We start from the raw sequence: 27,007 nt of genomic DNA, 5'->3' as shown, positions 1-27,007 counted from the left end.
CTTGGATAAGCTCAAGGGCCATTTATCTGTTACGGTTGTCCAGAGTTCTATAGTCAGGACGAGCCATTCGTAAGCTTGGGTGCTGTTTTCGTCATGATGACGAACTGTTTCATCCGCTGGTGCACTACGTTTGAGACCAATAGTGTGTTGTTCCTCCGAAGCATCGGCTTTGCGTTTCTTCTTCTTTAGATTACCGATTTTGATGGCAATTTTACCTCCATGGTTCTTTCTGACACCTTCTCTAACTATGTAGTAATTCTCCTGAAATTAAAAACACGAATATTTAAGGTTGGAGTTGTTTTGCTTCCCACAACTCGCCCACCTGGGCTGTGGTTATCACCCATGTCTTTGCCCTCTTCGGATTGATTTAATAGCTCATGTAATGGGTTGCAACTGCTGCGAAGTACAGGCGTCTCAGTTGGAGATGAAGTTGACTCATTTGAAGTTACCGGTGTCGGTCGAGGTAGACCTTCAGCAAGAATCCGAGTGCTCGCATCAGTGATAACTTCACTATGGAAAAAAAATCGTCAATTGCTACGGTACGCTGAACTGAAGAAGATGCTTCCTCTTCTGAAGCAACCAGTTGATGAAGCACCGACCGGGCGAGTGGGCGAGCTTCACATTTACCACTTTCCGCTTCAGCTTGGCTGATGAAAATAACGTTGTACGCTGCACTAGTACTTTGTACTAAAGGAGAGGCTTCCTGTTCCGAATGAACTGGTGGATGAACCTCCGAAAGGGCGAGTGAGCAAGTTTCTCGTCGATCAATTTCTGGTTCAGGTTGGCTGGTGAATATATATGAGTTCACCAAAGACCGTATCGCTGATTTCTTAACAGACAAAACATGAATACATTTTAAAGAGCAAGTTTTCATTCTCAAGAAATTCGTGGAAAAGTCAGTGTTTACGTTTGTGACACTATGTTGGGAGGTTAACAATTGAACAACGTCGGTCGAATCCATGTCAATGTTGCTCATGTGTCAGCTTGTCACTCGTAACATAGTTTACCCATTTTTGAGAAGGTTCAGTTGTGACCGATCTGGGAGAATTCTACCCAAATTGGAGTAGTTTTGAAATAACGTGTAAGTATTGACGTTGACGGTGGCTTTCTAGCTCTTTACTCCTATGGTAAAATATCCATTAGTAACGTCCCAATAACGTGTTCATCTAGATAAAATTGATAAATAGCAGATTTTTAGCGATGGGCCTAATCTTAGATCCATAGGCCAACATTAGAGACATTTCCCCTACATACATTTATTATCATAGAGAAAGAAAATTGAAAAAAAAAATTTTTTGGTAATAATTACAGAAAAGCAATACGCATCGCTTTCATAATTGAATTGTTAACAGTTAACCCATGGCAGCTTAAAATTACGTTTTTTAGGTGGCAGGTCATAGTTTAAAATATTTTCAAAAAATGTCACCTGTTTTATGCCAACGATAATTTATATTTATAAATTAAACTATATGATTAAAAATAAAGAACGATACTTATATAATTAAAAAAATAAAGAACGTAAACATGAGTTCAAGAGCGCTAAGAAGACATAGAATTATAAACCTCATTATATTAATAGAATTAACTACCCCCTTGACCTCCTTTCTCATTTTACAGCTGGTATAATCAGTTTGACAGATCGATGTCCTACTATACCACTTGAAATCACTGAAATGGGGTCGATTTTTTATGACCGAGTTCCACATATGTTATGTGCATTCATGCCAAAAGTTTGTTTTTAAGCACGCTGTTAAAGTTGGGAGTGGGCCTAGGAGTGAGCAACTTTTGAATTGATAGTAGAATTACTTTTATTTTGAAAGATAACTGCTTTCTATAAAAAAAAAAGAACCAATGCAAACTTTTACTTTTATCAATGTTTTGACGTAGGACTACGTCTTTCGGGAAGAAGGGGGTACAATTTATGAAAAACGTAAAATGAAATTATGAAAGATTTTGAACGATAATAACTTAGCTGCCCCAGGACCAATTTCAATTATTTTATCACCAATCTATCAGAAACATTTCTACGCATCGATAACAATGCTCTTGACTGTTGATTTTCAAATTGAAACTATTGAAAAGTGGTAAATGTCAAGCATTGTCCAAAAGCTTCTAAATAACTAACAAATCCACCAATTACGTACATGCATGTGCTGCTTCCCCAACACAGTCATCAGAGAATGGTTCCTAGATGAAACAAGTCGAAGTGACATTCGTCTACGATCTTCGGGCGTGTACGAATAGGGAGGATACAATTGCGGAACATTTTGTTGTCAATTCAGAACAACACGCCCCCAACGACCACACTAAATGCTGTTTTTTTTCCTTGGATTTGTTTTCCGTACTGAACACCAATGCTACCCACACCCATGCTTGGCATACACAGTTTTGGTCACGAACTGCTCATTTGCTTATAATTTTGCACACAGTTGACGGAACATAGTTCTTTTTGAAGCAGTAGATAGAATAGAGTGTCAGCTTGTTATAGATATGTAAAATAAAGTAGATTTTAATGCTAGTAATAAACTGTATTTATTTTTGCGTTGTAAAAATGAGGTGATAAATGCTCACTACACATCTCGGAATTTAAGTGTTAAATTGATTAGTGTTGATTCAAATGTTAAGCTTTACCTAATCTTCGCATATCTGTAGTAAACTATGAGCCTAATCTATCAATTACTTTAAAGAAAAATAAATTTCAACATCTGAGTGAAAATTTATTACCAAATTAGCAGTTGGTGTGTACAACTGTGCATGCCCACACCTGGACCCTACCTCGACCCATCAACTCATGAACCAGGAGCCCCGAAGGAAGGCGTGATCAGAGATGTTATGCCTCAGAACATCCCGGCAGCGTTGACTGGGATTGAACCCAGACCTGCTGGGACGCTTACCACTACACCACGGGCGCCGCTGGTCTCTAGAGTTGTAATCTTGTAACCAAACTTGGAAGCAGGGGATACTCTATATAAATTCTATTCTAACTCTTTTCTGAAATGAACTTGGTGGCCCTGAAAAAGGCCGTTTTGTTACATTGGTGATAAGTTTTAACCTCCGAAAGCGTCCCTGTCGCTTCAGAGCGTAGATGATATCCATGGCCGTGAAGGTTTTGCGCTTGGCGTGTTCAGTGTAGGTGACGGCATCACGCATATTTTCTAGGAACACCTTCAGCACACCTCGGGTTTCCTCGAAGATCAGACCGGAGACGCTTGACATAACCACGTTGAGCCAGACGACGAATGGCAGGCTACCATATTTTCTCGCTTCCCATTGGCTATATTATATATATACGGTCAAGATACAGGAACTTGTGAAATTTTCAAAATCCAGGAAGTTTGCATTGTCAGGGAATTTGAGAGGGGTTTGATAACAAATAATGTCTCCAATTGACCACTTTGTCAAGCAGTTTTGGCGTGACTTTCTACCAGCGATTTCACAAAACTGGACCAACTAAGTTCTATTTTTTTGTGAAACGCACAAATGTTGGCTACTTTTTTCGAGGTTCTAGAAGAAAAAATCTCAAAATAATGTTTCATTTCAAAGTTCGAGTGGTAGTAAACGTCGTTTTATCTGCTCGAATGAAGTGGTTAATTAAAGAAAAAAAGACACTCACAACACCCAACACCCTTGAAACGGTCAAACGATCGTTTCATATAGAAGCGTTAGAGTTGGTTGCTCCTAGTGCTTAGGCAAAAGGTGAATTCGAGTGCTCGAATCAATTTGTTTTGAAATGACGATGATAGTGGGGTGACTGTGTTTTCACCCATGTCAATGATTAATGACAGGGAAAATCTAATGATGAATTTTAGAAATCAAGATAGAACCGGAAACAAAACTTGGAATATTGAAAAGATGAAATGACTTGGGACGTTGATAGTTTTTGGTCGTTGGGTTACTCTAGTGGGTGGAATCTGCTGGGTTGAGAAAACTGCTAGCTGGGCACACATATCTGCAATTCTCGGCAGACGACTTCTTCGTCTGGCGCATAAGCCGGAATTTTTTGAGAACCCTAGCAGGATCCTCCTTACACCCTTTCGGAGATGAACCCCGGCTGAAAATCTCATGAATAAAGGAAATAAATCAATCAAAACACTCACCGCCCCCTACCATCATTAAGTGGCGGTGAGGTCATGTGAAGAAATTAATTATAATTACTGTTTCATCAGTTGAATCAGAAACGTCTTGTAAAAATTTAATGCTTTTTAATTTTCAAATCGTGAAATAAACCGACCGTCAACCACGTGTTTCGATAGAAAGTTTCCCGCTCAGTTTCTCTCGTCTCTCTTCACTTGATGGCTTCCAAGGTAACCCGTAAGATGTCGTTTCTGTGCACCGCACTCAAATCTAATTGCTTGCTTGAAATCGAATCATCAGGCGATTACTTTCCCGCAGATTCTTCTCGTTTTTGACACTTTGTCCGTTCTCAACAAAACTCCCAACACACGCACACCCACCATGCCTGCTGTGCGTTGTTGACAGGTGTGTGTAAGTCGTTTCAGGAACGCACTCACACGTCCCCTTTCGCCGTGCAGTAAACAGTGTGCGATGGCGGAAACGGCGCAAAAATTCCAATCCAGCCAGAGCAAAGCGGAACGGGATCCGTTCGGCTCGAACGTCGGCGAATCGTTTCAGTCACTTCGGATCAGCTGACGGGATTGGATGTGTCCCCCCGTTCGTGCGTTCGTTCGTTCGTTTGTTCGATTGACCGTTTTGTGGTTGTTGGTTTTCCTGCCAAGACAAGGCAAGTCAGGTTCTTCTCTTGGATATTGAAAGTAGTTAACTACGCGGAGTGGAGCACGACGACGGCGAAAGCGGTGTGTGGAAACGGGACGGCAAAAAAAGTATTGTGTGCGGTGTGCGCGGAAGTGAGACAGAGAGGCAAATAAGTAAAGAGATGAAGAACGAGATTGATTAGCGGATCCCCGTCGTAGTCGTCGCGCGGCCAGGCAGTTTGACCTTTTCGAGTGGAGTTTTTTTTATTTTCCGCCGTCAATTGAAGTGTTTACTGCGCGCTTCGGAATCTTCCGGGCACACTTTCGTTGGGGTCATTTTTGGGAAAACGGTGCCCCCGCGCGAGATTGGTTGTTGCGGTTGCGGAAATTGACAGACAATAGCCACCACCGTCGGTTCTGGAAGTGGTGGTGAGGTGAGAGTTCGGAGAAGGAAAGAGCGAAATCATTTTCCTCGTCGCCAGTGTTCTTTTTTTTTGTTTTCGGGACTACACACGAAAGACGTCCGAAACTTGGAGAAGAAATCAGACCGCCGTGGCGCCGTGTGTCGTTGGGAGTCGGAAAAGTGGCCAATGTGTGTGAGTTTTCATTGAAAAGAAATTAAATTGGATGTCAGAAACGCATCTTGAACATAATTTTTTTTCCAATCGAAAAAAGGTGTCAGTGTTACGGTATTTTCGTTTGTCGTCCATCCAATTCGCATTCGGGTTTCGGAAGAAGGCAATGAGCAGAAGAAGTGGTGTTGTTTGACGTTTGTACGAAGACCACAGCATCAGCAATAACACAATCATCTCAGTTTTTTACAAAACGATAGATTGAGGCCTGTCACTGTTGTAATGTGCGTGATTTGACGTTCCGCTTTGATGCGAGTTTCTGCGTGCCGAAAGAGTTAATAGATTTTTTTTTAACATCGCTATCCTAAACGTGTTCTGGCTGGATTTATCTGTGTGTAAGTGGTCTTGTGTGTTCGTGTTCGTCGCGCTGAAGAAGAACAATAACAACAACGAGTAATATCAACAATAACAACAGAAATCACGACAGTAGCTCTCGTCGTGTAGCAGGAAGAAGAAGTAAACAAAATAATCATTGAAGATAAATTTTATAATACCGACACACATCGGGAAAGGAGCGCCCACCTAGAAGCAGAGGAGGACCGATCCGGGGCCACTACCTACTTGTGGTCGTGTTGATTGTATTCATGTAAAGGTACGTGCGTTCGACCGAGTTGAGTCGTGGTTATGGTTTTCGTGTGCCGAAGCGACGGTGCATCGTTTGTTGGTTGGGAATTTGTGTTGTATAAAATTTCTATGAGGGAGGAAGAAGCCGACGACGACGGCATGTAGGCAAGTGCATTTTTAGCGTTTCGGTTTTATTGTTTGTGTGTGCGACATCGAGAAACTGCCGGGTTTTTCGGCCGGAGAGGAGTCTTCTGGCCGGGAAAAATAGAACCAAAAAGGTATACCTACGGTTAATGTTGAAGTTTTAGTGGTTTGGTGAATCGCACCGGAATTGTTACGTGTGTTGTGGCATTTTGGGATTAATTTGCGGTGAAATGAGACAAGCAGAAGCTTGTGATTGGTGATAGAACACCATGTAGAAGAACCTCAATTAGTAGGGAATTTTGGGATCAAATTTACTCATGGTAAATCAAACCGAAAACTATCCTGGAGTACGAGAGCGGAATCGACTAAAACCAGTTAGTCAATTGGTTTTTAGAATCAGAGTCAGGGTTCTTGATATATCTCTAGGTAACGCCAGCTTATCTGAAAGTATTAAAATTGAGCAAGTAACGATTGAAATATCCTTGTCTGACCACATAAAAATATTGTTCGAATATCAATCAAATGAAAATGTTTTTCGGAATCCCATGGAGAATTTTACTGTTCAAATCTTAAACCTGAAGCAAATTTTACCTAAAGCGTTAGTGATTAATCATAAAATTAAGCACAATTGATTAATAAGAGTGATGATTAACCATATATACTACTCATGATGTTTTATAGATTAATGTTAATGATAATAATCACTATTCTTAATCATGTGCTTCACATTATTTAATAACTATTCATTAATCATAATCATTGGCAATGAACTTATTAACAGATCAAGCAACTGCATTTTTGATTTAAGATTCTTTTCTTTTTTTATGATTATCTCAAGAATCCTGTAAAGTTTTCTTCCATAATTCTATTTTAAATTCACATGAACTTTCCTTAGAATTCCAGTGAAATGTACCCAAGAAAAATGTTGAAGCTCTGCTCAAAATTGTCTAGGAGCTCTGCTACAAATTATTTTAAAATTCACATGGAATGCTCCTCAGAATTCTCTAGAAATCCTTCTTAGAATAATCCTTGTAGTTCCCTTGAATTTCTTCTGAGAATTGCTTCGCAATTATACCTGCAAATTCAGTTTCATTGGTATTCTTCTCGGAGTTACATTGGAAATCGTCATGATTTCCTAGACATTTGCCCAGCATTATTTTGAAACTATCCCGAGAATGCAATATTTTGTTCTTCTCGTGATTACCTTACAATCACACATCAGAACCCTATTGAAATTCATCTCCGACCTTGAATCCTCCTCAGAATCATCGTGGAATTTTCCCTAGAATTACCATAGTCTATGAAGCTTGGTCCAGATAGAATCTAGACTCCAGACCCAGGACAACCACTATCCATATTTTTTTTATTCAATGTGGACCATGAAATGACCACAAACTGGCCTTTCGGAAGATCCGGATAATCCTTAACACAGACCACATTAAAACGCAGAACTTTAAGTGCAGGGATTTACTTCCATTTAAATAATAGGACAATTGCGACGTGATCTTTCGACTTTATCGACTTAGAGGAAATGGATGTAACTTCGGCCTAACTGTCCCTAATTTGGGCCCATACATAAATTCATAAATCGACTAAATTTTCAATAGCGACCAAAATTATCCATTAGTACCGTCCTAATGACGTGTTCATCTAGATAAAATTGATAAATAGCAGATTTTTTGCGGTGGGCCCAATCTTAAATCCATAGGCCAACATTAGAGACATTTCCCCTATGTGTCACTTTTCCATATGGTTTAATATTAACCTATTCAAAAGCAACAAACAGTTTTTGTTTTGCCATAATTATCTTAGAATTTTTCTCGGCATAGTCATGGGATTCTCCCGAAGATTCTTCTTCATCTCGCAATAAATACCATGGGAACTCTTTTCACACTTATGTCCTCGGAATCTTCCCTTCAATTCCTTTGCAAATATTTTCAAAATTTCAGTACAAATTTTCCTTTTTTAGACTTACAAACTCTTCTCCATTTGATTTGAAATTCAAATTCTGTTTATAAATCTCAGAATTCTCGATTCCCATAAAATTCTACTCAGAATCACCTAGCAATTCAAAAAATGTTCTTTTCACACACTCAGCAACATTTCAAATTGATTTTTGCGAATCAATTTCAGATGCAAAGTGCATGGGCCTTAAAACAAAATATTGAAGATGCTGAACTTAAGAAACAAATATTTGTAAAAACTGAAACTGAACTATTTTTTTCCGGGGTTTTTTTATTCAAAATTCTTATGATATGAATTTCAGAATGAACTTGGAATTTTGCTCTCAATTATTATAGAATTATTCTTAAATTAACCAGAAAACACTCTGCGTAATAATTACCGTTGAATTCTTTTTGGATTTTCCTTGAAACCCCTTCTAAGAAATTGTCCCTTAAACCTATTCGGAGACTTTGATTTCATTGAAATCCTTTTCAAAATATTCTTTTAACTCTATTCAAAACAGCATAAATCTTTCGAAATTCGGAATTACAATTTAGAAGCCCCTTGGAGTATTTTAAAGAGTTTATTTCTAGTTATTAGCAATTTTTTGCAATAAATTTTGTTGGAGCTCTGCTACATCTATCACACTAGGGTTGAAATTATCGCCAGTACACTCTTAGAACTCTATGTCTTGTTGAATTCTCCTTTGGAATTTTCAAACAGTACCTAATAATTTAATTTAGAACTTCTAACAATTTCTAAGAACTTCATGTCAGAATAGTTCTGGAATTCTGCTCAGAAATTCTCTTTCGAAAACTATGTGGGAATCCTCCTCAATAGTTGTTTGAAATCAACACTTTGAATACTTTTAAATTTTACTGCAAATTCCAGGGTTTGCCCGCAAGGTTCTATCGATTGTTCTGTAATTTGTTATAACCCTTAAAATGCTTCAGAGCCTTGACAATTATGACTGCAAGACTATTTAATAAATATGTTATTTTTCATCTTCAAATCTGTGATCTTGGAAAAATTTTAAACTCTCACATTTTAACTATTTTTTCTCCAAATCTTGCATCACGAAGGTTGTTATTAATCCCAAATTTCGAAGAAAAGTTCTAACACAAATTTCAAAGCCCCAGAATCTTGGGAATCTATCTTTTTAGTAAATATTCTTTCAGTATTTTTTTTTTCAAGTATTGGTCTATTGGTCGTGGGTATTAAATTTCATGAACCATGTATAGTTTTTTTATGTTGAGTGAACTCAAACGTCAGTAGGTTTCACATATATTTTTTCGTGCTTAACTTTGTACATCAGCCGAGTACTGAAAGGTTAATGTTTATGTTTTGTATAGACAATGGAGTGAATACACATTTTCTTTATCCGATATCACTATCAATGTTCTCTAAATCTCATTTGTATCAGGTTCATTTTTCTGAATCATTTTTTTAATTAAATCTCTTATTCTTCACAATTCTGTCTTATAACCTGCTTTGAAATCATAAGATGTATCGAGCATAAAAAGTGGTAGGATTCGATTTTCAAAGTATGTCGAAAGATCAATAAATTGTTTTGAATACATTAAGTGACTCATAGAGTTGAATTTTTCCTATAGCACTCAACACTTCTAACACTTTCTGTAATTTGGTTTTTATTTTCCTCACAAATATTCACTGAAAATTTACAGTTGGCAACGTTTTAAAAAATGCGTACAATTTCGTTTTTTGTTGAATATCAACAACCGGGAAATGTTTAAGATTTGAACCGGGAAAAAAAAAACCGTGAATTTCAAAATGAATAGTCACTGACTACCCTGTTATTAATAAGTATAACTGGCTTTGCTAGTTTCAAACAACCTAATTACTCGGTGTAGTTTGAGGATGGTTGTTCATTTCAAATTTCAAACAGAGTTGCGAACTTGTGGTTGCTTAATGCTTGATGTTGCATTTTTGCACGCTGAGCAAAAATTACTCGAATAAAATGATATTTAGAGGATTTGGCTGTAATCTAAATTCTGCTCCCACTGGGTGTTGGCACATTCTTGAGTTGAACTGAGTCCCTGCGGTTTGATAAAAATCCATCTCCGTAGACGCTGAACGTTGTAAGTTTTTGCAAAATTTAAAATTAATAGATCTTACACCTAATCGCGTCTGACAAAATTTATCCTTCGATCCAGCTGTGTCCCAGTCAATTCTTCACAATTTGATGTCCACTAACTGGATGTCGAGTTATATAACCATAGCAAACATGAATTTCGTGGCTAATGTGATAGCGATTTTGAATGAGATTGTAATTCTATTACTCAATAATTCTGTAACTTGATCATCCCTTTAATGCCGAGTTGGAGAGAGTTCACTGTACTCGTAGTTCTTGTTCCTTATTGTGTTCTTAACGGCCTGAATAGCTCAGCGAATCAACTCACTAAGAATTTCGGCTAATGGTCTTGCTTGGACGGATTTTTTTGGTTGCTTGGACTAGAAATTTTAGATCAAAGATACGTAGACAAGCATTGACTAAACAGCATAGAGTGACTTTATTGAGTATTCAGGTTTTCAAGGTTAGCAAAGGAAATTAACTACTCAGCTAAGTATGTATTGTGATGCTACAGATACAGTACCTGTTCGATTTTGCAACAGAGTTCGATTTTGGCACCGTACCAAAATCAAACGGATGTAAATAACGTCTATGTCAATAACGTCTATGTCAATAACGTCTATGTCAATAACGTCTATGTCATAAAGAAGACTGTGGTTCAAAATCAACGTTATAGGGGAAATGGATGTAATGTCGGCCTAAATGCCCCTAATTTGGGCCCATACATAAATTCAGCAATCGACTAAATTTTCAATAGCGACCAAAAATATCCATTAGTACCGTCCCAATGACGCGTTCATCTAGATTAAATTGATAAATAGCAGATTTTTAGCGATGGGCCCAATCTTAGATCCATAGGTCAACATTAGAGCCATTTTCTCTATTAAATTAAATTTAAAAATAAATCCGTTTGATTTTGGCAACACTAAAGTACTGTGTTGCAATTGAGATAAAAATAACTTACTGTTTTTGCGATTTCCCACCGGAGGAATCTGGCCGCGAATTAGCGTATGGTTCAGTGTATTATCTGGATTTTATTTTGCGGAACCTAAGGAAAAACAATATAGTGGGATTAAAGACAATTGTTTTATATGTAAGATGTAAGACAACTGGATGAATGTCTGCCCCTAGCGTGAAGTTCGGAAACAGTCAGACAACAACTTCTAATGGTTAGAACATTGTTATTCCAAGGACCTCTTCTCGTATCATGGAGCAAATCGAGGTAAGAAATGGGTAATGAACTTGCTGAGATCTTTAATCGAATAAGTAAGGCTTTTTTTTGTAGATTTATATCGAGATGGTTGCAGTTTCTTTCACACATCACTCAATCATATCAACATCCAGGACATATGTGTGCTTTACATAAAATGTATCGAACGCTTGAATCACTGTACTGGACCACTCTTCATGGGTTATTGGTCCTTGTGATATTTCATGAAACAAATTCCAGAAAGCACTTGTACATATCTGAGGAAAGTAGTACAGGGCTGATAGTTGGTCACTTTTTAGTGGCTTGGTCACTATTTTGAAGTCATTCACTAAAAAGTTACTTTTATGCCAAAAAGTCACTATTTTCCTAAAAATAGTCACTTTCTCCCATCCAATATAGGGTGTGCAAAAAAATATCATCAAAATGTTTAAATTGAGTACTTTTCACTAAGGAAGTCTACAGTGGTTATGCATACCTGTTAAAAAATAAACAATTATAACCGGACATTTTCAAGGAATTTTAAAACACCGGGCAACAAACTTGGAATGTTTTAAATTTCAAGGACAAATCGGGGAAAATAAACTTCCTCTTCTCGATAATAAATTCTGCACCTTGGAAACTTTTCAAAGATATTGGTCTGTGCTAGATTTTCAGAAGTCTTTAATGAATTATCAGTGAAAATTCCAATGGAAATTTGACGTGAATATCCAAGGAATTCTACGGATGATACCAAGGTATTTTAGAGAAGAATGCCAAACTACACACTACGAAAGCCTCAGTTTTGATATTTCCAGGGTGGCAAGTGAACCAGGAAAACCGGGAAAAAGTCGGGAATTTATTTTCACCAAGAAAAACCGGGAAAAGACCAGGAATTTCATAAGTCCATTAGGAAAATAATCTTGTTTGTATAATTTAAATAGGTTTTAAATTTTATGTATGTCAAAGTTTCTTTTTATAATCAGGTCAAAACTAACCATTTTGTTCAAGCTAAATCTTTCACACTACTAGCCATTGATCAACAAAATTTACCTAGATAATTTAGTAAGTATATTTTGTATTTATTTTTAATTTAATTTTTTTCTCGAATCAGTTGCATGCATGATTTGTGCTTAATTGATAGCAGACTTAAGCAGTGCCGACGCGTAACTAACTACTATGTTCAATAAAAATTCTATTCTAAAAGCTTCAGATAAGGCACTTGCAAGTTCTACAAAATTCGGGAAAGTCCTACAAGTTTCAGGATAATCCTGTGAACTACTGTGATGACCTACGACGGTCAGGAAATCTCTCCGAACCTTCAGAGAAGTTCTACAAATTTCAGAGAAGTCTTACGAACTTCAGGGAAGTCCTTTAATCTTTGGGGAATAACTAAGAATTTTACAGAATTTTCTACAGATTTAATGTAACTTCTACGGCATTTAGGCATTGCTTAAAACTTAAGGATAATCCTATGACACTGTCCGCGATCAAACGCTCCCAGCGAGAAGTGAAATTTCCTACGACGCAATTTGTTTCTAGAACATTCCATGCAAAGAAGAAGAAGAATATTTTTTCCTTACGACGGCGCGTGTGATTGGTGTTTGGTCGGGTCGCGAGTGTGTATATATACCGGGCCTGTTCACGCGTATCGTTCATTAGTAAACCAGCAGTCTACAAGTGACTTAATACAGAAGCAGTAACAGAAGAAACCGGAAGCAGACTAGCAGCAGCAATAATTGTACCCAGCGGTGCTGCATTCAGGAGCAGCACTTTCCTGTAGAGAACAATAAATCAAAGTAGAGCAGCAACGAACTTCTTTCACTAGTCCATCCTGGTCATCCGTGTCCTTCATCGGTTCCGTGGTAATTGTGTCACAAACGGCCCTTTTCATGGCCCCAGATCTTTCTTCTTTCGTGATGCACATTACCCTCGGGCCATTACTACACTGTTGGCGTTCCGATCCAGTCCACACCTGATTGCATTGTGTTCATGGCCGAACAGACACTTATGGATTTTTTCCGAGCTTCAGAGAAGTCTTCAATACTGTTGGGAAGTCCTCTGAACTTAACATAGTTCTCCAAGCTCAAAAAAGTTTCTAGAAAATCCGAGAAGTCGATTGAACTACAGGTAGTCCTACGAAATTCATGGGAGCTTAAGGAAAGACCCACAAACCCTTCGATATTTAAAGCCTTATGAACTTCAGGGAAGCTCTTCTAAATTTAGGGTCCTCATATATTCAGTTATGCTGTGATATGCAATAAGCTTGAAATGCGAAGAAGAAGATATATTCAGTTAAGTCCTTCAAACTTCAGGGAAGTCCTCAGATCTTCAAGAAAGTTCTTCGAACTTGAAGGAAGTTTTACGAACTTCTGAGAATTTCTACGAACTTCGTGGTACTTCTACGATATTTAAGAAATTCCTATGAATTTCAGAAAACTCCGAACTTCTGGGAAATCCTAAGATCTTAAAAAAAGTCCTTCGAACTTCGGGGAAGTCCCATGAAATTCAGGCAATACAAACTTCAATGAACCCTTCAGGAAAGAGGAAAGACCTTAACGCTTCAGGGAAGTTCTACGAACTTTAGGGAGTTTCTAAGCAGTCAGTCTTTTTAATAATAAGAGTTATTAAACCAGCCTTGTTTATGAAATCTTTTAATCATATGATTTTGAAATCATATTGTAATCCAAATTCTGCTAAATAAGATCCTTAATCGTTGACAATTTGCGGAAAATCTAAACGAACTGGAAATTTGTAAAATTGTTAGAAGCAAAGGTTTGTTAAAAGAGTCCTCATTCATATCACACTTCGCAATTTCACCTTGAGATAAACTAGCCCGTTGGTTAAAAATCTTAATAATAAAGTTAAAAAAAATCGCAGTTTCAAAAACAGAAATCTCAAGATTTAGGGGCTTATAGATCTCTAAATTTCAGACATTAGATAGGGCTCCGTGCTAGTCCGTCGTATCTCAGCTTTTCTTCGTCAGTGTCAATCGTAATTAATCTTTTAAGCAAAGATGTTTTTGCAAAAACATGAGTGAAAACGCTTTGCTATTATAGTTTTAGCACATAAATAGAACGGAAATAGGCGCCATGATACGACGAAGTAGCACGGCTCCCTACTAGCTTCTTTACAGCAAACAATCAGATAAAGATTTCACGGGCATTCACAAGAACCTACCTATTTTGGTTTGAAATTCCGCATTGCGCAAAGAATGATGGTACAAGGATTCACTTTATTTTTTTTATTAAAAATTGTTTTTTAAATAACGACTGTTCCAGAAAGTATAAGCACACCTTATTTTAACGGTCACTTTGAATATAATGAAATATTTCAACATGTTTTGGCTGCGTCCTTTTGTTTGCTCATTTCTGAATGACATAGCATCAAAAAAGTGCTCAGTTTTGTGTTTCCTGTCAAAATGCGTGGTCTTACTCCGGAACAACGAAAAAGTATCGTGCACAAATGGTGCACTGTGAGCGGACTCTCCTTGAGAAAATTGGCCAAGAAAGAGGGTGTAAGCGTCGGAGCGGTACGAACTGCGATTAAAAAACATAGAGAACAGTGTACGTTTGAAGATGCGCCGAAGAGTGGCCGGAAATCCGGTCCTGAAAGTCCGGATATCGATAAAAAGATCAGGGATGCCTACAAACGAAAACCAGTGACTTCCGTTCGGGATGTTGCGAAAAAACTAGGGTAACGTCGAGTAACGTCATGCGTGCCAAAGAAAGACTTGGGCTAAAAACATACCGGAAGCAGAAAAAACCCAAAAGGAACCCAAAACAGGCCGCGTCCGTGAAACCATGGGCCCGCAAACTCTACGATTCGTTATTGTGTCGAAATTATGGGTGTATAATAATGGACGACGAAACGTACGTGAAACTAGATTACAAATCGCTTCCCGGACCACAATTCTATACTGTAAGCAAAGGCAAGGACATCCCCGAAACGGAGAAGGCAAGTTTTACCGAAAAATTCGGTAAGAAGTTTATGGTTTGGCAGGCAATATGCGAGTGTGGTAAAACATCTAGTCCGTACATCACAACGGAGACGATGAACACTCAGAAATACGTTAAGGAATGTCCCCAGAAGCGATTGTTGCCGATGATCAGGCAGCACGAAGGTCAAGTAGTATTTTGGCCTGATTTGGCGTCATGTCATTACGCAAAGGACACTTTAGAATGGTATAAAATTCAAAATGTATGTTTCGTGCCGAAAGACATGAATCCGCCGAACTGCCCGGAGGCACGGCAAATCGAGACTTTTTGGGCTTTAACCAAAGCAAAGCTTCGAAAATTAATAAAACCAGCGGACGACATCCAAAAATTCAAAAAAGATTGACCAAAAGTGGTCAAAATGGTGTAAAGTACCACTGTGCAGAAGCTAATGGGTCATGTTCGAGGAAAAGTTAGGAGTCTTGGCTATGATTAAATATGTTGATTAAACGAGAGTAAAATATCATTTGAAATACAAATACAAATATGATTTGCCAAATAAAATTATTAAAACTTAAAAAACATGACTTTTTTGTTATTTTGAAAGTGTGCTTATACTTTTTGGAACAATCTATACATGGTTTTTAAAACCAGGAAATTTTTAAATCATTGACCAGGAAAACCAGGAATTTCAAAATGGAAATTCACTGCCACCCTGATGATTTTATGCAAATTAGAAAAAAAAACTCACGCAGCCTTAGGACTACTTTTAAGAATTGACCATTTTCCCGGTGAATCCGGATATCCAGAAAGGCATTTAGTGGACACCGGGGGACCAAATCAATATGTCAATGAAATATATCTTCTTAACTGAGGGTTCTTCGCATTTTCTAAAAACGCACGGATCTCCAGGTCTACTTTTAAGAGTTGACTATTTTCCCGGTTGACTATTTTCTTCTATGCTAATTATTGTATGCAATTAAGAAAAAATCGCGGATCTCTAAGTCTACTTTCTGGAATTGACCATTTTCCCGGTGAATCCGAATTTCCACAGAGCCACCTTTCCCGGGTTTTATCGTTCCGATTGGCCACCCCCTTGTCTGTTCCGTTTGAAAGTAGATAGTCATACCTTTCAAGTAGTGGCTCAATCTTAAGATGTGGTAACCAAATTGCCGAGAACCAGTCATGTCAACATGAATCGTCACGCATTTTGCTAGGGACTTTTCCGGGTTTTTTTCCGTTCCGAGCTTCAGCTTGATTGACCGGCCACGGTTGCTACTCTGTTACTGCCAGATCAGCTGTAATTACACAGAGAACCAATAGACGATGCTTGGGACTAGCAATCATCCTCAATGTGTAAAAACTGGTGATCTTAAATTAGGCAATACCAGCGCCGGCCGCGCCCGAACACAGGTCAAGAAAGGAATGGGAAGGATTGTGTTGACATGACACTCGCTTTGATGGAAGCCGAGAACACCTCTGCACTTCCACGAGGAATCACTGGGATGTTGGATAAGAGGGTTGAGTTTGCAGCAGGGTTCGTTTTGGTAAACGATAAGCTGAATTGATGTCCTAACGATCATATAACGCGAAGGAGCTTGGGACTAAACCCACGGTCTTCTGCTCAGTAAGCAAAAACGTTTGCCACTAGGCAGACGAGCACCTTTTTAATCACCGAGTTGCTGTTATTACCATGTAGTCATATTAACAAATAAAACGATTGACGAATCTTTAATGTGGATGGGCCTGAGATTAGTCTCATGATGGTTCTGCTCAGTAAGCAAAAACGGTTGCTCTAAGGCCACCGAGCCCCTCATATCACATAATACCGTTGCTCAAATTTGTGTATCCATTCAAACCCGGAACCAACGACAACAACGATTTTCGCAAAATACACGATACACAAGCGATTTGACCATAAATCTCTTTGATATGTAAGGATCTGGGACCGCGTTTTTCTGCTCAGTAAGCAGGCCACTGTAACCGACGATCTTTCAAATCCGAAAACTAAAAACTGCGAAAAAGTACTTAGGCCTTCATTAAGTTCCACTTTCACGCGATGTTCATTGACAGGGTCCTATCCAGGATTACATCTGGAAAATCCAAATCTGGCCAACGCCCACCCTAAACCTAAACCTGTTCTAATCCACCTGAAATGACTAACGAATGAAAGACTTTGACTACCCAGCCATGCAATAGTCTCATTCCGTGCCTTATGGCAACTTGATGATTCTATTGCGCTCATCTTTTGGCACCACCCAGGGGAGACTTGGTCCTGTACCCAATGCTTAACTTATCTCTATTCCACTCAGCTACTCGCAATTTCTTGTGATATAGTGGGCGGAATATTATTATATGAGACAATTCAATGCAGACGTCTTTCCAAATTTGGCAGATCGACAGGTAATCGGTGAGTTACCACGATAGTTGCTATTCAACAACTCGACAACGTCCCATCGTCAACGCCTGCTATGAGAATTTTCCATTGCAGACGCCAACGAAATGACGTCATCGAGCTATCGATCAACTACCCTGGTTATCGCCTGGTACCTTATAGCACGATGCTAGGAGGCGAACCGGAAGAATCGATGAGCTCCTTCTCCCCTTCTCCGGGTTTTTTTTCCGTTCCGGTTGGCCAAACCCAGGTCCAACTGGGTTTCTGTCTATTCAAAATAAAATTAGATAGCCATATCTTTCGATTGGTGGCTGAATCATATCGATTGATCATTGCATTGTTGAGAACCAGCCATGTCAACTATGAATCGACACGAATTTTGCAGCCTTGGTACTTTGAGGAAGTTTCGATGGCTTGGGATTATGTCAGTTAATATCGTTCCGATCAATAAATGTCAATATTGGTCACTTTTTTATTGTTTTAAAGTCACTGAGCCGTATGAATAAAAAGAGTTTACTTTACTTTCTCGTGCTTTTCTTATGGGAGAAGTAAAGTAAACGCTTTTATTCATACGACCTACTATATGGTAACTTTTATGGTTATTGTAGTCAATACTATTTATAAACCAATTACCAGCCCTGCATATTGTATTATCTTTAAAGGATTATTTTTGAACGCCTTTTTTGTTTAAGGTAGAGTTTTTTTTTAAATAACTGGGAAAAAACGGGAATTGAAAAATGGAATTTGAATGGACACCCTGTAGATGGCAAGGATTTCAAGATATCACAAAAACAAGGAAATCACTCATTTAAGTACACTAGTGCCACGTAGTGAGAAAATTTCGAACTTCTATCTATTGCATGGATTTCAAGTTATAACGAACTAGGGAATCAAATTCAAGCACACTAGCGCCGCGCAGTGAGAAAACTCCGAACTTCTGTTCACCAACCATTAGGTCTATCTTGCCGAAGATAGTAACCTTCTATATGTCCAGGATCGCGGGATATTTCATTTTGGTCCCTATTAGGTCAAATCCCATATGCTACGTGTACTCCATTTACGCGATTCCCTCGCGTAAACGGAATCATTCGAGACCAACGTAAATGGAATTCGTGTAGACCGAGTTCGCGTTATTCGGGGGGAGAGTGTAGTATAATCCATAAGAAACAATAATTTTCTCTATTATAGGAACCAGTGGCGTTTCCTTAACATCAATCTACCTGTGCACCAACTCTCAAAACATAAACAATTAACAAAATATTGCTTGCAATGGATGGATATCGAGTAAACTAGAAGATTAAGTGTATTTTTAAACCGATTCGAGTATGAATATGGCATTGAATCTGGTTTTGAAAATTGGTGCACAGGTAAAAAGTGAGTTTACGGGACGCCACTGATAGGAACCAAAAATAGCAACTACCACAACTATAAAAAATTGTTCCTATTAATAAATGACGAGTTTTACAATTTACGTAGTAATCAAACCATAAAGGTATAATTTTTCAGTAAAGCCTAGTTACAAAACTGTGTATTTAGATTTCCTTTATGACCATCATTTCAACCCTGTCTGGAATTTTTCAGAAAAACGATTGGAAAATCAGGGAATTCATTTTTCATTATTGAATCGACACCCAGCAGAAGGAAAGTATATTTGTAACTGCTGGATTCCCAGTCGTTGGAAAATCGATGGAGGTTGACAGAGCAGCAAATAATGTTCGGCAGTGAGAGGAAGCTACAAACTCTGTTCCAGCACAGGTTATCGAAATTTGGAAAACACATCAATCAGCAAGAAAATTTACTCACCTGGCTAACCGAAACAACATATGTTTGAGAAAAAACCACAGAAAGTACGCGATACCTGTAACAGGAACCAAACAGTTCATCACATACTAATTGGCTGTCAACAGTACAGCTCACTGCCGACGTAGATTTTCACAGGCGAATCCGAAGAATAACGACAAAAGCACAGTTTTGATGACTCAGTTGGTTCTTCACATCCAATAAAACATGCTCTGACGAAACAAGAATGTAACCAAATTTTATAACAGTCATGCGGGCACAAGCATTCCAAAATCTGAACTGTTTGACGGGATTCAGCCGAAGCTGAGTAAAACAATTCTACACTTGAGAAAATTGTCAAACAACTTTCCAATGGTATGCAAATCGATATGGGCAGATGTAAACTTTCTGTTGTTTGTGTTCCTGTGTTTGAGACCTCACTATACTTCCAATGTTAAAAAAAAATCACACTCACATTAAATGTTGATGTATTTGCCTTATTTGGTTACAGAAGCATTCGAAATGGCCTCAATTTTGCATCAGAAGAAAAGTCCAAAGTTTCTGTGCTATCTAGAGAAAAGCAAAAAAAAAATGTTAAGAGCAAAGCAAAAACAAAAATCAAGAACAAAGATGAATCCTCCAACAATAAAGCAAAGTTAAGAAAAGACAGTACATGAGCAAAAAGTCTTGTACCACCATAGATATGTGCATGTGTTTCAACGTCTTAACCTGAGAGTGTACGGCTGTGTGTCCGTGCAGTTTGTCGAGCACGTTCAAAGTAGGTAAGTTGGATAACCTACCTATTCTTCAAAACTGAAAACGAAGGCAAGAAAAAAAAAAACACCGTACACGATGTGAGCGAAAGATGAAATTGCAAAGAGCGATCTCGCAAAGCACAGGGGGAGATAGATGGCAAAAGCAATGAGGACACTACTGGCTGCTACACCCTGGCAACGATGATGATGATGATGATGATGATGCTGTGCGACCGTGTAGGGTTGACATAGACGTTCTAAGGTCCACGGACAGAAAAAAAGTCGGCTTGGCGGGTTATTCGAAATGGCATCTCGAAAACCACCTATCCGATTTGCTCCGAGCACGATCGATCATGACGTGCTTCAACCGTGTAGAGGCCCGCTTCGCCGCTGAAGCCAACCGCGACAATCAGAAAGTTTTCCATTTCTTTCAAGGGAAAACGTTTCATTCGCATGTGACTCGACGGGCAAGAACAATAAAAGACAAAAAGAAATAAGTAGAGCACGTGTGCATCTTTCAAATTCATTTTGCGCGCAAAGTTGCACCTTGTATATGATGCAGCTACGAGCAGCCACCTTCCCCTTGAGTCAGTTTGTCGTCGTTGTTGTTGTGGACAAGTACCTGATATAACAACTGGGTCTCTGTCGTGTAGTTTCGCTCTGTTCTGGGTCTTAGTTTTCGCTTCGCCCGCCCGCCTGGCTTTAGTGCCAGTCGAGCTGTGAAAATTTAATTATGTTGTTTGATGTACGTTTTCAGTTTTACAACAACGACTCCCAACCTGGCGGTACGGTATTTGTAGCTGCAGGGGCAGTAGAAAGTTTTCGGTATTTTCTTTTCGTTTCAGGGTGATTTTATCGTTCTGAGGGAATTCCTTCGGTCGATGCGTGGTTGTGCAAATCAGGTTTGGTGCATAGGGGGGAAGATCCGGAGGGGGGAGGAGGGGCAAAAAGTTTTAAATGTAGACCGGGAATATTTAGCTGAAAAAGTCGAGCAGCAGCACAGCTGTGCGATCGTAAATTGCATTACGAGTTTAGAGGTTTTGGAAGTGACTGGCATAAACAATCGCGAAAGCTGGACTGGGTTGCTTTAAATTGTAAAAGTGACTCAATTTTGAAAGGTGGTTTTTGGAGCAACAATTTGAATAAATCGTGCTGATTCTACCTTACATCAAGTGTATCTTATCATTTTTTTTTCGATGTAGAAATCTGAGATGTGGTGAACACCGACCGGACGAGGGAGTAGTAGTAAAGTGACTTCAAACAGTAGATGTCCGTGAAACTTTTAGCTATCCTGAAAATGAAGCCGAGCGTTCTGGATGCCTTGTCGATCACGTACGAGATATGCTGGCTATATGTGAGTTGACAATCTAAGATGACTCCCAGATCGTTAATGTGATTCACACGATGTACGTCAACGCCTTCTAGGATATAACTGAATGTAATTGGATGTTTCTTCCGTGAGAACGTGATTACTGAACATTTTGTTGGATTTACAACCATGCGGTTCAGTTGGCATCAATTAGCAAAAGCGTTGAGTTGGAGTTGGAGAAGGTAGCAGTCAGCGATGGCTCGGATTCGAATATAGATTTTCATGCCGTCTCCGAACGACAGTCGTGGACCGTCGAGGACGAAATTGACGTCGTTGAAATACACAAGAAATATCAACGGGCCGAGGTGGCTACCTTGCGGAATACCCGAAGTGGCAGGGAACGAAGAAGATCGGCAGTCGTCGATTGCAACTTCCAACTGACGATCAGATAGATAGGATGCGAACCATCGTAGGAGACTGCGGTTTATACCGAGCCTATCCAGTTTGGCGATCGCTATAGGATGGTTCAACTTGTCGAAGGCGGCTGATAGGTCAGTGTAGACGACATCTGTTTGCATATGGTCTGTCATACTCTCCGTAATGTACGAGGTGAGACACAGTAGGTTGAAAGTAGTCGACCGCCCTGCCATAACACCATGCTGGTCTTCGCTCAAGTGCTGCTTGGAGTGAGAGACTAATGGTTGCATAACGACCAACTCGAACAGTTTAAATATGGCACACAACGATGTGATGCCGCGATAGTTGTCGATGTTTCTTTTGCATCCCTTCTTATGCGCTGGAAACATCTCAGCTGATTTCCAGCAGGAAGGAAACACCCCACTGGAGAGGGACATTTCGAACAGAAGGCAGAGAGGAGCCACCAGGCTATCGATGTGTTGCTTGAGAAAGACGGAAGGAACTCCGTCAGGTCCAGGCTTAAATGAAGACTTCAGTTGCGAAGCCGCCCTAGTTATCATAGCGAGGTCGATGTTGATAGCTGCCAAAGATTGACCGGACCTTGGAACATTACTGGCTGCTAGAAAAACGTGCTCGTCAGGTAGGTTCTCATCCGAGAATACACTCACAAACTTGGTTGAGAACAGACGGCAAATGTCCTGAGGGGATGAAGCTTCTTCGCCGTTCAGTACCATAGTCGATGGAAGGCCAGACTCCTTTCGTTGCTCATTCACATAATTCCAAAAAGTTTTCAGGTGAGATCGAAGGTTCCGTTGAACATTTCGTTGAACGCTGTTCGCGAAGAATCTAGAGTGAGTGAAAGAAAATAGTAAAATCGCTTATTACGACTCTCATAAAGTGAAATTGTCAGGTTTTATGCATGATACACAAACTATACAAACTCTTCTTGCTGCTTACAAATACAAAATATCATCATAATCATAATATCTCATGATTCCATTATTCCATTAAACAGCTTTTTATGCGAAATGAATGAAAGTAACCCTGTTGTTAACCTAACCGTCATAATGCGTAATATTCAAAGAGGCAACATATCAAGACATTAGGATCGACTATGCTGATGCTAATTTTGAGGCTATGTTCATTAATTACATTCGTTTGCTTCTTTAAAGATCGAAAAGATCAAACGGAAAGATCGATTTCTACGATTTTTTAAAAAGTAAAGTGATCCTAAAAATCGAAAATCGAAATCAAAAAGATCGATCCGAGATCGCCCAATCCTACATTGAACATTGCTCTCCGGTGCACAACGAAAGGCTGCCCGCAAGCAGCGAGCTGCAGCCTACATGAGCGTCCATTCACCGATGAAGGAAAAAGAAGCCGCACCGCTACTGATCGGATTCAGTAGATCTTCGTGAGTCGCTGTGGGCCATCTATGCCAAGCGCGTCACTCTCGTTCCAAACAACATACAGCTCGCCAGCCTCATCTGTGTTGAACACCCTAATAGCTCAGCACTACTCAACGATCACGACAAAACGGTTCTTTTCAGGACCACTATAAATTATTGTTCTTTAAGAGACACATCATTTCCAAAGCTCTGTGATAATGTACCCAGCAATCAAAAGTTTCTGGTCAAATGCGTAACAGTATTGAAGTGGTACATAACAATTCTCACAATGACCGAATACCACATGACTTTGTCAATTAACCAGAAATACTTCGAACTAAGGTAAGGTTTTCTCCAGCACGCTAGAAAAAAGCAAAAACATCTCGAATTTATATGATTGATCGCGAATCACGAATGGTAAATTTTAGCAAGAAATTCTTCCAATAAATTTCGAGATTTTTCATATAGAACATGGGAGGAATTTTTAGCTAATGATGATTTTTTTTTTCTTATTTAAAATTTGAGCACACGGTCGGTGAGACTAACTCAAATTGATTTGAATTCGACTCAAATTATGCAATGGGGTTGTAAATTGAGAGAGTAAAATTTTTCTTGTTTTTCATCACGAGTCGGCTTGAATATAAGGAAAAACCAGGAACATTCTAGTCAGTGTATTTTCATAGAGCTTATAAACGGTGGACAATTTTTCTCATTCACGGAGTCCAATTTTCCATCCAATGTTCGAGTCGAAACCGACTCAATTATGAGTTGTTCTCATCGCATAATTTTCGCATGAAGACATTTCTAGTTTAAACTTTTTTCATAGCAGATTTTTCCATGAGTAGTTCTTTCATATTGTAACAATCATTCTTGCCTTTTTTTATGTTGCTGCTCAATCTTTTCTTAAACTTTACTGATGCCGTATGCAGGGCTGGTAGCGAGTCACTTTTTAGTGACTTGGTAACTTTTTTCAAGCCAGTCACTAAAACGTTTCTTTTTTAAGGCCAAGTCACTAAAGTCACTTTTTCTTGCAATCAGTCACTATTTTCAACTTTTTTAGCGTGAATTTATTTCAAGATTGATCATTCTTTGCTTTGTGGCGTTTAATCGTCTTTCGCTATCTACAGGGTGTCTACTTATTTTTCTAAATAAAATTACCTGATTTTTCCAAGGTTTTCCAGTACTTTAACGGATACATTTCAGGTTTATAATAAAAAAGCTATTTTTTAAATGCGTTAAAAATGTGCTTTTTTTGGTGGATCAAAAACAACAGCAAATTACCAAAACGTTTTTAAGACATGGCAATCAGTTTTAAAGAAACAGCTTTACAATCAAATCCATTGAATGTTGAAGTTTAACACTTACTTAATTTCTCACTTAATAAAGTTAAAAAACTTACTTAATTTGAGTAAGTCCACGATCTAAAATTATTCAACATCTTGAAGTTTCGTATTCCATGTACAAGTTCATGATATTAAAAATATTCAAAGTGCCAGAATCAAGGAAAAAATAAATGATTTATTTCAAGTTTGTAAATGTTGGAACTTTGGAGAAGTTCTGAGTAACGGAAAGAAATGCTGAGAATTTCAGGGAAGTGTTAACATAAGGGAAGTTAATACGCTGAGAATATGGGGAACTTACTGGAAGCTTTAAGAACCTCAAAGCGGTTCTTTTAGCATCCGAAAATTTTCGGGAACTTATATGAAGTTCCTAGAATCTCTTCACAGGTGTCAAGCGAACATGAGAAATATAGGAAACATGAGGGGCATTGTGCAAATTTTTAAGAAGTTTTAGTACCTCAGAAAAGTTAGATCTAGAGATTTTTTGGGGAATTTCTTCAGATCTTAAGAGCAGTTTCCGTAGCTTTAGTCCAGACTTTTGGAGTAGTTTAAAGATCTATAATCGGTAAATTTAGAAAAATTCAGGATAGTTCCATGATGTGTTGAAAAAAAATCGAGAACCCTTAAGATATTCCGAGAATTTCAGGGAAGTACAGAGTCCTTCAGAGAATTCATGGAAACTTTAGAAATATTTCAGAAACTTCACAGAAGTCCAGAGAATTTCAGAGAAATTAAAAGGTGTTTACGGGAATTCCATTCCAGCAGCAGAACCAAGATCTTCAATAGAATTGAGAGCTTTAGGGAAGCTTCGAGAACATCAAGACAGATTGGAGAATCAAAGGGCAGTTGAAATAATTTCAAGGAAATTGTAGAAACCTTAAAGAAGTTGCGGAAAACTCTGGGAATTTCCGGAAACTTCAGCAAAGCTCCGAGAGAATTTCTGGAACGTGATTAAAATCATATGAGCATCCGAAAAACTTGAGAGTATTTTAAGGCGTAGAGATTTCAAGAACTTAAAAAAATGCGAAAACTTAGCTTAATTGATTAGAGAAAATCAACGAAGTTCCATTACTGAAAAAAAAATGCGAGAACTTTTAGCAAGCAGTGATATCTTCAAGAACCAGAGAACTTCTAATAAATTTAGATACTTTTAGATAGTTTCATGATATTCAGCGAAGTTCCGAGTACTTCAAGGACGATCAGATAGCTTCAGAATAATCCCATTATTTTAAGCAAATTTGCAGAGACTTACAAGGAGTTCCGTGGAATTAGGGGGTAACTCTATGATTGATCCGAAAACCGTCAGAAGCGTCAGGGAATTATGAATATATATCAGAAAATTTGCCGTATTATTGAACAAATTTAGAGAACTTCAGGTAACCATAGATATGTTCAGGGAAAATAAGTGAGCGTTTATAATGGTTATAATACTTTTGGAAAATTGTCGAAACTTCAAGGCAAATCCTTGAATTTCTGTAAAGTTGCGGGTTCTTAAAAAATACTGAAATTTCAGGGCAGTCTAGAGAATTTTAAGGAAATTTAATAATCATTTAGGCAGTTTTAATACCACAAGGAAAGTCTAGACTATTGAAGAAGTTTTAAACTAGTGTCGATTTAAGGGAAGTTTCATGAACTTCTAAAAAATCCTGAGAACTTCAGTGAAAATCATAGAACTAGGGGAAATGGATGTAATGTCGGCCTAAATGCCCCTAATTTGGGCCCATACATAAATTCAGCAATCGAACTAAATTTTCAATAGCAACCAAAAATATTCATTAGTACCGTCCCAATGACGCGTTAATCTAGATAAAATTGATAAATAGCAGATTTTTAGCGATGGGTCCAATCTTAGATCCATAAGCCAACCTTAGAGCCATTTCCCCTATTTCGTTCTAATTCCATGAAAATTGCGGGAGCACAAAAGTGGTCTTCAGAAACATTTCGAGAACTTCATAGAAATCTATGGAGCTTAAGGGGAGATCCGCGAACTTCAGGAATTTTTATGAACATTAGCAACATGCGGGAGTATTTGAAAGAAGTTAAGTAAGCTTCAAAAAATGGAGAGGCCAGTTACATTAGTTTCAGAAAATTAGTGGGAAATTTAAAGCAGTTCCTAGATTTTCAGATAACTTCAGAGACGCTAAAAAGTTAATTGAGGTCTTCACATACGTTTAAAAGTTCGGTTCAATTAAATTCAGCGCAGTACTACATTCATGAGAACTGCAGAAACTTTAGAGAAGTATTGAGAATTTCAGAAAAGAATTTTAGAGAAGTTCAGCAAATTGTTTAACCTTTAGAGGAGATCCATGATCGTTAGACACATTGAAGAAGCTTTAGGAAGTTCTATAAAGTTCAGGGAAGTTTAAGAATTTGATGAGAAGTATTGTGAGCATCCGGCTAGTTTCTTAAACTTAG

The 27,007-nt window shown here is 38.5% G+C and overlaps 1 protein-coding gene across 1 annotated transcript in view; it reads left to right on the top strand.

Annotated features, from left to right (window-relative positions):
• Window positions 1–4,659: 4,659 nt before the first annotated feature.
• Fur1 (Furin 1) overlaps window positions 4,660–27,007 on the top strand; it is a 650,713-nt gene continuing 628,365 nt past the window's right edge. Inside the window, exon 1 of the mRNA XM_065220676.1 lies at window positions 4,660–5,936. The gene's annotated coding sequence lies outside the window, so the exon portion shown is untranslated. The remainder of the gene's footprint in view (window positions 5,937–27,007) is intronic.

Source organism: Ochlerotatus camptorhynchus, unplaced genomic scaffold, assembly GCF_037179485.1.
Source record: "Ochlerotatus camptorhynchus isolate MF236.1 unplaced genomic scaffold, CSIRO-AGI_Acam_v1.1 ptg000130l, whole genome shotgun sequence".
Classification (NCBI taxonomy): domain Eukaryota; kingdom Metazoa; phylum Arthropoda; class Insecta; order Diptera; family Culicidae; genus Ochlerotatus; species Ochlerotatus camptorhynchus.
The sequence above is the reverse complement of the archived record's forward strand: the minus strand, read 5'-3'. Positions and strand labels throughout refer to the sequence as shown.